Genomic DNA, 14,426 nt, shown 5'->3' with positions numbered 1-14,426 from the left:
ATAAAAATAAACGTAAATCATAAATAAACAATTAAAAAAAGACGTACATATAAAAATAAGTGCTTTGATAAATAAATAAATAAGATAAACAAACATACCCCACTAAATATGCAAGTGCTTTAAACTCAAAATAAGTGCTATGGGGGTATATATAGAAAGATAAAACCACACCACACTAAATAAATAATAATAACATAAATATAATCCTATGAATAAAATAAGTGCCATAATATTGATCATAAGTGCTAGAAAATATATGTAAAAAGAAATAAATTATTAAATTATTTGATAAACGAACATTTATCTTGGGCGGTTCTCCCACAGCCCCCCACCATCCTATCCCTAAGCGAAACCCCACTCATCCAACCCCACTGGAGATGGCACCTCTCATCAGGTAAGTAAGCCAGAATAAATTTAATATTTTTCATTCAGGCCCTTGGGATCTATTGTTTGGAGGCGCCCAATCCAAATTCTTTCCATCCCCTGTCGTTGTTTCCTAGACCAGCCCCCGTTTGTCTCCAGACCAAAGATTTTCAAATTATCACTGGCATGAAGGCTAAAATGTAAATACAACCCCGTGCTCTTATTACCTTTTGCCATATTGTATAGGTGTTGTTTTAGTCTAGCCTGTAGTGCATTCTTGGTTTCTCCTATATACATTTTTTGGCACAATTTGCACTTGATTACATAAATCAAGTTTGTCGTTGACAATTCGATTCTCTGTCTTATAGGAAACCCCAAACCCGAGAAGGCATTAGTAATATATTTTGGTCTCTCCAGATATTTTTCCAATTTATTAGGTACCTCTTTCTGCCGGAAGGCAGAGTGGACTAATTTATCCCCAAGGTTTTTATTTTTCCTATATGCTGAGATTATTCTACAATTCAACAGCCCCTCCACCGCTTGTTGCGCTTCCCGGAAGTTAGACCTCAACGTCCTGCTAAGTCCACCCAAACTCCCAGAGTATGTAGCAACAAATGGTATCAGATTATGTGTTTCTGCTGTTTTGTTGTAACCCTCTTCCCTTCCAAATAATTCTCCTACCTCTGCTTTTATCTCCCTAAGGAAACGTTTTGAATATCCCCGTGGCCCCAAAGCTCCAAAGAGAATGGTTGTTGCCTCCTCCACATGCTCACCCAATGTACAAATTCTGTTGAACCGGATCAACTGGGATTTAATTATCCCTCTAAAGGTATGTTTTGGATGATAACTTGCCTTATGTAGCAAAGCATGCCTATCTGTCTCCTTAAAAAGACTTTAGTAGCCAATGATTTAGTCTGCCCCTCCAAAGGTACAAAGAAAACCTGAGTGTCTAAAAACTCTAGTTTTTCTCTTTGTATATTGTGGGATATTGTAATTGCAGGATGATGTGTATTTAGGGATTCCAAGAAACACTCAAACTCCCTCATAGAATTCACCCAAATCCCAAAGATGTCATCCAAATACCTAAGATACAAAGAGGGAAGGGTCTGACACTTCACAAACACTGTCTCTTCCCAAAAACACATATATAGGTTGGCAAAGGCTGGAGCAAACTTCTTCCCCATGGCCGTTCCATGGATCTGAAGGTAAAACTTATCATTAAAATTAAAATCATTCCTCAATAAACTCAACTCCAGCAACTCTAAGATTTCTTTATCCGGGCGCTGAGGGTCAGGAAACCTATCAAAGGCCCGTTTAACTGCCCGCAGTCCCAAAGGGGTATCAATATTTGTATATAGTGAGTTGATGTCTATTGAAAATAAGAACGCATAAAAACATTTTAAAATCATGAAGGTCCCTCAATATTTTCCTACCAAAGAATTCTTTGGTAATGGTTCACTGACCGGAACGATTCTCTCCATTTAAAGCAGCCATATTTAGAGGTAAGAAAAAAAACTCTTTCACCTTAGTCTCTTTCCAAGCCTCCTGTTCTCGTTGGAGCTTCCTCTTGAGTGAGTTTAGTCCAAGATGCTTTCGTATGCTAAAATCAATGGAGTTAAAATTGCATTCAAAGAGTCAGTCAACCAAAAAAAAGGGGGGGTTTAAAAAGGGTTCCAAAACAATTCTAAAAGAATCCTTCAGTCCAAAAAGGAATTAAAACGGCTTTAAGAACCCAATAAGGGAACCCTCAAAAAGTTAAAAACAAGAAACAAACAAAGACCTGACGTTTCAGCTAGATCGCTTTCATCAGAGGTAATGAGTAAACGCTTACATCTGTGTTGATATAGGGAGCTGAGAGGGCGGATCCATACCTCCCAAGACATGTGTTTTGCCCAGTCCTGCGTCAATCTTCCCATTCTCCTCCAATCCACCGTCCTAATCAGGGTTAATGTTCCATCATTGTGCCCTGCTCAACAAACCAGTTAATGAGCAGTCACTAACACCTGTGTTAGTCTGGGAAGCTTTAAGGGGCGGGACCATCCTTCCCAAAACATGTCAATTACTTGGTCCTCCATCAATCTGCTCATTCTCCTCCAATCAACAGTCCCAATTGGGGTAAGTGTTCAGTCGTTGTGGGCTACTCCAAACGAATTAAGACAACAAACACACTGAAATAATCAGGTCTAAGAAGTTTTTAAATACCAAAATAATGTATAAAATGCCAGGCGCGGGCTAGGTTAGGTTTGAAAAAAACAGACGAATCTGATATGCACTGGCACAGGCAAAACTTTAAATAAATGGTAAAAACCTAGTATAAAATACCTTAATTAAGAACAGGGGAGGGAAAAAAGAAAAAAGAGGGGGGGAAGGAAGGAAAGAAGGAAAATAAAAAATATTTACAAACAGATTACCCGGAAGATAAACCTAGGTTTGCAACCCAAGATGCAATCCCTAAGGGATAGAAGCCAAAACCCAAGGTCAAGACCACCAGCCTGAAATTAGGATGGTCATAGACATACAGGGGTTGAAGTACGGCACACCAGCTCCAAGAGTTAGGGCCAAACGGGGTGATATAAGGGTCAAGAGGGTATAAGGGTTAGAATTAGATGAGGGGATATGAAAGTTAGATAAGGGGGTATAAGGGTTAGGATTAGATAAGAAGGTATACAGGTTAAGGTTAGATAAAAGGGTATAAGGGTTAAGGTTAGAACTAAGGGGATGTAAAGGTATAATAAAGAAATATAAAGGGTAAACTGAGGGTTAGATAAGGGGATGTAAAGGTTTGGGTAGGTAAGGGGGTATCAAGGTTAGGGTTAGATAAGCAGGTATAAGGGTTAGGATTAGATAAGGGGTATAAGGTTAAGGTTAGAGCTAAGGGGATATAAAGGTTACATAAAGGGATACAAAAGGTTAAGGTTAGGATTATAAGGGAGTATAAGAGTTAGGGTTAAATAACGGGGTATCAAGGTTAGGATTAGGTAAGCAGGTGTAAAGGTTAGGGTTAGATAAGGGGATATAAAGGTTAAGATCAGAACTAGAGGGGTATGAGGATTAAATAAAGGAATATGAGGGTTCGGGTAGGGGTTAGGTAAGAAAGGTGCAGAGATTGAGGTGAAAATGGAAAAATAAGGGTTGGGACCTAATAACCAGGGGTTGGGGTTAAAGTTAGGATCAATCCAAGAATCAGGTTTAGATCTAGGGTCTAGGGGTTAAGGTTAGGCATGAGGATCTATAAATTAGGGTAGATAATTAGGATTTTAGAATTAGGGTTGAATATAAGGGTCTAGGATAGGGGATCAGGATTTCGAGGAGTAGGATTTCAGGAGTGGGGAACCGCCCAACAAACACACAAATAAAAAGTACCGATACAGGGCAATAATAAGTGCTACTACACAAAGGCAAGACCACAATAGACGGATCAACGTCCCACACTGAGTGTAAAAATAAGTGCTATTGAATTAAGATAAGTGCTCAAAAAATATATGCCAAAGAAAGTCAAATAAAACCACACCACACTAAAAGATGCAAAAAATTCATGTACATAAAATAAATATCATCATAAATGTTAAAAAAACATATAAAAATAAACGTAAATCATAAATAAACAATTAAAAAAAGACGTACATATAAAAATAAGTGCTTTGATAAATAAATAAATAAGATAAACAAACATACCCCACTAAATATGCAAGTGCTTTAAACTCAAAATAAGTGCTATGGGGGTATATATAGAAAGATAAAACCACACCACACTAAATAAATAATAATAACATAAATATAATCCTATGAATAAAATAAGTGCCATAATATTGATCATAAGTGCTAGAAAATATATGTAAAAAGAAATAAATTATTAAATTATTTGATAAACGAACATTTATCTTGGGCGGTTCTCCCACAGCCCCCCACCATCCTATCCCTAAGCGAAACCCCACTCATCCAACCCCACTGGAGATGGCACCTCTCATCAGGTAAGTAAGCCAGAATAAATTTAATATTTTTCATTCAGGCCCTTGGGATCTATTGTTTGGAGGCGCCCAATCCAAATTCTTTCCATCCCCTGTCGTTGTTTCCTAGACCAGCCCCCGTTTGTCTCCAGACCAAAGATTTTCAAATTATCACTGGCATGAAGGCTAAAATGTAAATACAACCCCGTGCTCTTATTACCTTTTGCCATATTGTATAGGTGTTGTTTTAGTCTAGCCTGTAGTGCATTCTTGGTTTCTCCTATATACATTTTTTGGCACAATTTGCACTTGATTACATAAATCAAGTTTGTCGTTGACAATTCGATTCTCTGTCTTATAGGAAACCCCAAACCCGAGAAGGCATTAGTAATATATTTTGGTCTCTCCAGATATTTTTCCAATTTATTAGGTACCTCTTTCTGCCGGAAGGCAGAGTGGACTAATTTATCCCCAAGGTTTTTATTTTTCCTATATGCTGAGATTATTCTACAATTCAACAGCCCCTCCACCGCTTGTTGCGCTTCCCGGAAGTTAGACCTCAACGTCCTGCTAAGTCCACCCAAACTCCCAGAGTATGTAGCAACAAATGGTATCAGATTATGTGTTTCTGCTGTTTTGTTGTAACCCTCTTCCCTTCCAAATAATTCTCCTACCTCTGCTTTTATCTCCCTAAGGAAACGTTTTGAATATCCCCGTGGCCCCAAAGCTCCAAAGAGAATGGTTGTTGCCTCCTCCACATGCTCACCCAATGTACAAATTCTGTTGAACCGGATCAACTGGGATTTAATTATCCCTCTAAAGGTATGTTTTGGATGATAACTTGCCTTATGTAGCAAAGCATGCCTATCTGTCTCCTTAAAAAAGACTTTAGTAGCCAATGATTTAGTCTGCCCCTCCAAAGGTACAAAGAAAACCTGAGTGTCTAAAAACTCTAGTTTTTCTCTTTGTATATTGTGGGATATTGTAATTGCAGGATGATGTGTATTTAGGGATTCCAAGAAACACTCAAACTCCCTCATAGAATTCACCCAAATCCCAAAGATGTCATCCAAATACCTAAGATACAAAGAGGGAAGGGTCTGACACTTCACAAACACTGTCTCTTCCCAAAAACACATATATAGGTTGGCAAAGGCTGGAGCAAACTTCTTCCCCATGGCCGTTCCATGGATCTGAAGGTAAAACTTATCATTAAAATTAAAATCATTCCTCAATAAACTCAACTCCAGCAACTCTAAGATTTCTTTATCCGGGCGCTGAGGGTCAGGAAACCTATCAAAGGCCCGTTTAACTGCCCGCAGTCCCAAAGGGGTATCAATATTTGTATATAGTGAGTTGATGTCTATTGAAAATAAGAACGCATAAAAACATTTTAAAATCATGAAGGTCCCTCAATATTTTCCTACCAAAGAATTCTTTGGTAATGGTTCACTGACCGGAACGATTCTCTCCATTTAAAGCAGCCATATTTAGAGGTAAGAAAAAAAACTCTTTCACCTTAGTCTCTTTCCAAGCCTCCTGTTCTCGTTGGAGCTTCCTCTTGAGTGAGTTTAGTCCAAGATGCTTTCGTATGCTAAAATCAATGGAGTTAAAATTGCATTCAAAGAGTCAGTCAACCAAAAAAAAGGGGGGGGTTAAAAAAGGGTTCCAAAACAATTCTAAAAGAATCCTTCAGTCCAAAAAGGAATTAAAACGGCTTTAAGAACCCAATAAGGGAACCCTCAAAAAGTTAAAAACAAGAAACAAACAAAGACCTGACGTTTCAGCTAGATCGCTTTCATCAGAGGTAATGAGTAAACGCTTACATCTGTGTTGATATAGGGAGCTGAGAGGGCGGATCCATACCTCCCAAGACATGTGTTTTGCCCAGTCCTGCGTCAATCTTCCCATTCTCCTCCAATCCACCGTCCTAATCAGGGTTAATGTTCCATCATTGTGCCCTGCTCAACAAACCAGTTAATGAGCAGTCACTAACACCTGTGTTAGTCTGGGAAGCTTTAAGGGGGCGGGACCATCCTTCCCAAAACATGTCAATTACTTGGTCCTCCATCAATCTGCTCATTCTCCTCCAATCAACAGTCCCAATTGGGGTAAGTGTTCAGTCGTTGTGGGCTACTCCAAACGAATTAAGACAACAAACACACTGAAATAATCAGGTCTAAGAAGTTTTTAAATACCAAAATAATGTATAAAATGCCAGGCGCGGGCTAGGTTAGGTTTGAAAAAAACAGACGAATCTGATATGCACTGGCACAGGCAAAACTTTAAATAAATGGTAAAAACCTAGTATAAAATACCTTAATTAAGAACAGGGGAGGGAAAAAAGAAAAAAGAGGGGGGGAAGGAAGGAAAGAAGGAAAATAAAAAATATTTACAAACAGATTACCCGGAAGATAAACCTAGGTTTGCAACCCAAGATGCAATCCCTAAGGGATAGAAGCCAAAACCCAAGGTCAAGACCACCAGCCTGAAATTAGGATGGTCATAGACATACAGGGGTTGAAGTACGGCACACCAGCTCCAAGAGTTAGGGCCAAACGGGGTGATATAAGGGTCAAGAGGGTATAAGGGTTAGAATTAGATGAGGGGATATGAAAGTTAGATAAGGGGGTATAAGGGTTAGGATTAGATAAGAAGGTATACAGGTTAAGGTTAGATAAAAGGGTATAAGGGTTAAGGTTAGAACTAAGGGGATGTAAAGGTATAATAAAGAAATATAAAGGGTAAACTGAGGGTTAGATAAGGGGATGTAAAGGTTTGGGTAGGTAAGGGGGTATCAAGGTTAGGGTTAGATAAGCAGGTATAAGGGTTAGGATTAGATAAGGGGTATAAGGTTAAGGTTAGAGCTAAGGGGATATAAAGGTTACATAAAGGGATACAAAAGGTTAAGGTTAGGATTATAAGGGAGTATAAGAGTTAGGGTTAAATAACGGGGTATCAAGGTTAGGATTAGGTAAGCAGGTGTAAAGGTTAGGGTTAGATAAGGGGATATAAAGGTTAAGATCAGAACTAGAGGGGTATGAGGATTAAATAAAGGAATATGAGGGTTCGGGTAGGGGTTAGGTAAGAAAGGTGCAGAGATTGAGGTGAAAATGGAAAAATAAGGGTTGGGACCTAATAACCAGGGGTTGGGGTTAAAGTTAGGATCAATCCAAGAATCAGGTTTAGATCTAGGGTCTAGGGGTTAAGGTTAGGCATGAGGATCTATAAATTAGGGTAGATAATTAGGATTTTAGAATTAGGGTTGAATATAAGGGTCTAGGATAGGGGATCAGGATTTCGAGGAGTAGGATTTCAGGAGTGGGGAACCGCCCAACAAACACACAAATAAAAAGTACCGATACAGGGCAATAATAAGTGCTACTACACAAAGGCAAGACCACAATAGACGGATCAACGTCCCACACTGAGTGTAAAAATAAGTGCTATTGAATTAAGATAAGTGCTCAAAAAATATATGCCAAAGAAAGTCAAATAAAACCACACCACACTAAAAGATGCAAAAAATTCATGTACATAAAATAAATATCATCATAAATGTTAAAAAACATATAAAAATAAACGTAAATCATAAATAAACAATTAAAAAAAGACGTACATATAAAAATAAGTGCTTTGATAAATAAATAAATAAGATAAACAAACATACCCCACTAAATATGCAAGTGCTTTAAACTCAAAATAAGTGCTATGGGGGTATATATAGAAAGATAAAACCACACCACACTAAATAAATAATAATAACATAAATATAATCCTATGAATAAAATAAGTGCCATAATATTGATCATAAGTGCTAGAAAATATATGTAAAAAGAAATAAATTATTAAATTATTTGATAAACGAACATTTATCTTGGGCGGTTCTCCCACAGCCCCCCACCATCCTATCCCTAAGCGAAACCCCACTCATCCAACCCCACTGGAGATGGCACCTCTCATCAGGTAAGTAAGCCAGAATAAATTTAATATTTTTCATTCAGGCCCTTGGGATCTATTGTTTGGAGGCGCCCAATCCAAATTCTTTCCATCCCCTGTCGTTGTTTCCTAGACCAGCCCCCGTTTGTCTCCAGACCAAAGATTTTCAAATTATCACTGGCATGAAGGCTAAAATGTAAATACAACCCCGTGCTCTTATTACCTTTTGCCATATTGTATAGGTGTTGTTTTAGTCTAGCCTGTAGTGCATTCTTGGTTTCTCCTATATACATTTTTTGGCACAATTTGCACTTGATTACATAAATCAAGTTTGTCGTTGACAATTCGATTCTCTGTCTTATAGGAAACCCCAAACCCGAGAAGGCATTAGTAATATATTTTGGTCTCTCCAGATATTTTTCCAATTTATTAGGTACCTCTTTCTGCCGGAAGGCAGAGTGGACTAATTTATCCCCAAGGTTTTTATTTTTCCTATATGCTGAGATTATTCTACAATTCAACAGCCCCTCCACCGCTTGTTGCGCTTCCCGGAAGTTAGACCTCAACGTCCTGCTAAGTCCACCCAAACTCCCAGAGTATGTAGCAACAAATGGTATCAGATTATGTGTTTCTGCTGTTTTGTTGTAACCCTCTTCCCTTCCAAATAATTCTCCTACCTCTGCTTTTATCTCCCTAAGGAAACGTTTTGAATATCCCCGTGGCCCCAAAGCTCCAAAGAGAATGGTTGTTGCCTCCTCCACATGCTCACCCAATGTACAAATTCTGTTGAACCGGATCAACTGGGATTTAATTATCCCTCTAAAGGTATGTTTTGGATGATAACTTGCCTTATGTAGCAAAGCATGCCTATCTGTCTCCTTAAAAAGACTTTAGTAGCCAATGATTTAGTCTGCCCCTCCAAAGGTACAAAGAAAACCTGAGTGTCTAAAAACTCTAGTTTTTCTCTTTGTATATTGTGGGATATTGTAATTGCAGGATGATGTGTATTTAGGGATTCCAAGAAACACTCAAACTCCCTCATAGAATTCACCCAAATCCCAAAGATGTCATCCAAATACCTAAGATACAAAGAGGGAAGGGTCTGACACTTCACAAACACTGTCTCTTCCCAAAAACACATATATAGGTTGGCAAAGGCTGGAGCAAACTTCTTCCCCATGGCCGTTCCATGGATCTGAAGGTAAAACTTATCATTAAAATTAAAATCATTCCTCAATAAACTCAACTCCAGCAACTCTAAGATTTCTTTATCCGGGCGCTGAGGGTCAGGAAACCTATCAAAGGCCCGTTTAACTGCCCGCAGTCCCAAAGGGGTATCAATATTTGTATATAGTGAGTTGATGTCTATTGAAAATAAGAACGCATAAAAACATTTTAAAATCATGAAGGTCCCTCAATATTTTCCTACCAAAGAATTCTTTGGTAATGGTTCACTGACCGGAACGATTCTCTCCATTTAAAGCAGCCATATTTAGAGGTAAGAAAAAAAACTCTTTCACCTTAGTCTCTTTCCAAGCCTCCTGTTCTCGTTGGAGCTTCCTCTTGAGTGAGTTTAGTCCAAGATGCTTTCGTATGCTAAAATCAATGGAGTTAAAATTGCATTCAAAGAGTCAGTCAACCAAAAAAAAGGGGGGGTTTAAAAAGGGTTCCAAAACAATTCTAAAAGAATCCTTCAGTCCAAAAAGGAATTAAAACGGCTTTAAGAACCCAATAAGGGAACCCTCAAAAAGTTAAAAACAAGAAACAAACAAAGACCTGACGTTTCAGCTAGATCGCTTTCATCAGAGGTAATGAGTAAACGCTTACATCTGTGTTGATATAGGGAGCTGAGAGGGCGGATCCATACCTCCCAAGACATGTGTTTTGCCCAGTCCTGCGTCAATCTTCCCATTCTCCTCCAATCCACCGTCCTAATCAGGGTTAATGTTCCATCATTGTGCCCTGCTCAACAAACCAGTTAATGAGCAGTCACTAACACCTGTGTTAGTCTGGGAAGCTTTAAGGGGGCGGGACCATCCTTCCCAAAACATGTCAATTACTTGGTCCTCCATCAATCTGCTCATTCTCCTCCAATCAACAGTCCCAATTGGGGTAAGTGTTCAGTCGTTGTGGGCTACTCCAAACGAATTAAGACAACAAACACACTGAAATAATCAGGTCTAAGAAGTTTTTAAATACCAAAATAATGTATAAAATGCCAGGCGCGGGCTAGGTTAGGTTTGAAAAAAAACAGACGAATCTGATATGCACTGGCACAGGCAAAACTTTAAATAAATGGTAAAAACCTAGTATAAAATACCTTAATTAAGAACAGGGGAGGGAAAAAAGAAAAAAAGAGGGGGGGGGGAAGGAAGGAAAGAAGGAAAATAAAAAATATTTACAAACAGATTACCCGGAAGATAAACCTAGGTTTGCAACCCAAGATGCAATCCCTAAGGGATAGAAGCCAAAACCCAAGGTCAAGACCACCAGCCTGAAATTAGGATGGTCATAGACATACAGGGGTTGAAGTACGGCACACCAGCTCCAAGAGTTAGGGCCAAACGGGGTGATATAAGGGTCAAGAGGGTATAAGGGTTAGAATTAGATGAGGGGATATGAAAGTTAGATAAGGGGGTATAAGGGTTAGGATTAGATAAGAAGGTATACAGGTTAAGGTTAGATAAAAGGGTATAAGGGTTAAGGTTAGAACTAAGGGGATGTAAAGGTATAATAAAGAAATATAAAGGGTAAACTGAGGGTTAGATAAGGGGATGTAAAGGTTTGGGTAGGTAAGGGGGTATCAAGGTTAGGGTTAGATAAGCAGGTATAAGGGTTAGGATTAGATAAGGGGTATAAGGTTAAGGTTAGAGCTAAGGGGATATAAAGGTTACATAAAGGGATACAAAAGGTTAAGGTTAGGATTATAAGGGAGTATAAGAGTTAGGGTTAAATAACGGGGTATCAAGGTTAGGATTAGGTAAGCAGGTGTAAAGGTTAGGGTTAGATAAGGGGATATAAAGGTTAAGATCAGAACTAGAGGGGTATGAGGATTAAATAAAGGAATATGAGGGTTCGGGTAGGGGTTAGGTAAGAAAGGTGCAGAGATTGAGGTGAAAATGGAAAAATAAGGGTTGGGACCTAATAACCAGGGGTTGGGGTTAAAGTTAGGATCAATCCAAGAATCAGGTTTAGATCTAGGGTCTAGGGGTTAAGGTTAGGCATGAGGATCTATAAATTAGGGTAGATAATTAGGATTTTAGAATTAGGGTTGAATATAAGGGTCTAGGATAGGGGATCAGGATTTCGAGGAGTAGGATTTCAGGAGTGGGGAACCGCCCAACAAACACACAAATAAAAAGTACCGATACAGGGCAATAATAAGTGCTACTACACAAAGGCAAGACCACAATAGACGGATCAACGTCCCACACTGAGTGTAAAAATAAGTGCTATTGAATTAAGATAAGTGCTCAAAAATATATGCCAAAGAAAGTCAAATAAAACCACACCACACTAAAAGATGCAAAAAATTCATGTACATAAAATAAATATCATCATAAATGTTAAAAAACATATAAAAATAAACGTAAATCATAAATAAACAATTAAAAAAAGACGTACATATAAAAATAAGTGCTTTGATAAATAAATAAATAAGATAAACAAACATACCCCACTAAATATGCAAGTGCTTTAAACTCAAAATAAGTGCTATGGGGGTATATATAGAAAGATAAAACCACACCACACTAAATAAATAATAATAACATAAATATAATCCTATGAATAAAATAAGTGCCATAATATTGATCATAAGTGCTAGAAAATATATGTAAAAAGAAATAAATTATTAAATTATTTGATAAACGAACATTTATCTTGGGCGGTTCTCCCACAGCCCCCACCATCCTATCCCTAAGCGAAACCCCACTCATCCAACCCCACTGGAGATGGCACCTCTCATCAGGTAAGTAAGCCAGAATAAATTTAATATTTTTCATTCAGGCCCTTGGGATCTATTGTTTGGAGGCGCCCAATCCAAATTCTTTCCATCCCCTGTCGTTGTTTCCTAGACCAGCCCCCGTTTGTCTCCAGACCAAAGATTTTCAAATTATCACTGGCATGAAGGCTAAAATGTAAATACAACCCCGTGCTCTTATTACCTTTTGCCATATTGTATAGGTGTTGTTTTAGTCTAGCCTGTAGTGCATTCTTGGTTTCTCCTATATACATTTTTTGGCACAATTTGCACTTGATTACATAAATCAAGTTTGTCGTTGACAATTCGATTCTCTGTCTTATAGGAAACCCCAAACCCGAGAAGGCATTAGTAATATATTTTGGTCTCTCCAGATATTTTTCCAATTTATTAGGTACCTCTTTCTGCCGGAAGGCAGAGTGGACTAATTTATCCCCAAGGTTTTTATTTTTCCTATATGCTGAGATTATTCTACAATTCAACAGCCCCTCCACCGCTTGTTGCGCTTCCCGGAAGTTAGACCTCAACGTCCTGCTAAGTCCACCCAAACTCCCAGAGTATGTAGCAACAAATGGTATCAGATTATGTGTTTCTGCTGTTTTGTTGTAACCCTCTTCCCTTCCAAATAATTCTCCTACCTCTGCTTTTATCTCCCTAAGGAAACGTTTTGAATATCCCCGTGGCCCCAAAGCTCCAAAGAGAATGGTTGTTGCCTCCTCCACATGCTCACCCAATGTACAAATTCTGTTGAACCGGATCAACTGGGATTTAATTATCCCTCTAAAGGTATGTTTTGGATGATAACTTGCCTTATGTAGCAAAGCATGCCTATCTGTCTCCTTAAAAAGACTTTAGTAGCCAATGATTTAGTCTGCCCCTCCAAAGGTACAAAGAAAACCTGAGTGTCTAAAAACTCTAGTTTTTCTCTTTGTATATTGTGGGATATTGTAATTGCAGGATGATGTGTATTTAGGGATTCCAAGAAACACTCAAACTCCCTCATAGAATTCACCCAAATCCCAAAGATGTCATCCAAATACCTAAGATACAAAGAGGGAAGGGTCTGACACTTCACAAACACTGTCTCTTCCCAAAAACACATATATAGGTTGGCAAAGGCTGGAGCAAACTTCTTCCCCATGGCCGTTCCATGGATCTGAAGGTAAAACTTATCATTAAAATTAAAATCATTCCTCAATAAACTCAACTCCAGCAACTCTAAGATTTCTTTATCCGGGCGCTGAGGGTCAGGAAACCTATCAAAGGCCCGTTTAACTGCCCGCAGTCCCAAAGGGGTATCAATATTTGTATATAGTGAGTTGATGTCTATTGAAAATAAGAACGCATAAAAACATTTTAAAATCATGAAGGTCCCTCAATATTTTCCTACCAAAGAATTCTTTGGTAATGGTTCACTGACCGGAACGATTCTCTCCATTTAAAGCAGCCATATTTAGAGGTAAGAAAAAAAACTCTTTCACCTTAGTCTCTTTCCAAGCCTCCTGTTCTCGTTGGAGCTTCCTCTTGAGTGAGTTTAGTCCAAGATGCTTTCGTATGCTAAAATCAATGGAGTTAAAATTGCATTCAAAGAGTCAGTCAACCAAAAAAAAGGGGGGGTTTAAAAAGGGTTCCAAAACAATTCTAAAAGAATCCTTCAGTCCAAAAAGGAATTAAAACGGCTTTAAGAACCCAATAAGGGAACCCTCAAAAAGTTAAAAACAAGAAACAAACAAAGACCTGACGTTTCAGCTAGATCGCTTTCATCAGAGGTAATGAGTAAACGCTTACATCTGTGTTGATATAGGGAGCTGAGAGGGCGGATCCATACCTCCCAAGACATGTGTTTTGCCCAGTCCTGCGTCAATCTTCCCATTCTCCTCCAATCCACCGTCCTAATCAGGGTTAATGTTCCATCATTGTGCCCTGCTCAACAAACCAGTTAATGAGCAGTCACTAACACCTGTGTTAGTCTGGGAAGCTTTAAGGGGCGGGACCATCCTTCCCAAAACATGTCAATTACTTGGTCCTCCATCAATCTGCTCATTCTCCTCCAATCAACAGTCCCAATTGGGGTAAGTGTTCAGTCGTTGTGGGCTACTCCAAACGAATTAAGACAACAAACACACTGAAATAATCAGGTCTAAGAAGTTTTTAAATACCAAAATAATGTATAAAATGCCAGGCGCGGGCTAGGT

The 14,426-nt window shown here is 38.6% G+C and overlaps 1 long non-coding RNA gene across 2 annotated transcripts; it reads left to right on the top strand.

Moving 5' to 3' along the window:
- The first annotated feature begins 351 nt into the window (after window positions 1-351).
- LOC123732549 (uncharacterized) lies at window positions 352-13,066 on the top strand. Of its 2 annotated transcripts, XR_006763215.1 has the most exons (4): window positions 352-1,192; window positions 5,006-5,132; window positions 8,948-9,074; window positions 12,891-13,066. It is a non-coding gene; the product is annotated as an uncharacterized lncRNA (long non-coding RNA). The 2 variants fall into 2 exon arrangements; XR_006763214.1 differs by lacking the exon at window positions 12,891-13,066 and having other exon boundaries at window positions 8,948-9,123.
- Window positions 13,067-14,426: the final 1,360 nt, after the last annotated feature.

Source organism: Salmo salar, unplaced genomic scaffold (assembly GCF_905237065.1).
Source record: "Salmo salar unplaced genomic scaffold, Ssal_v3.1, whole genome shotgun sequence".
Taxonomy (NCBI): Eukaryota; Metazoa; Chordata; class Actinopteri; order Salmoniformes; family Salmonidae; genus Salmo; species Salmo salar.
Note: the sequence above shows the minus strand (reverse complement) of the source record. Positions and strands in the feature narration are given on the sequence as shown.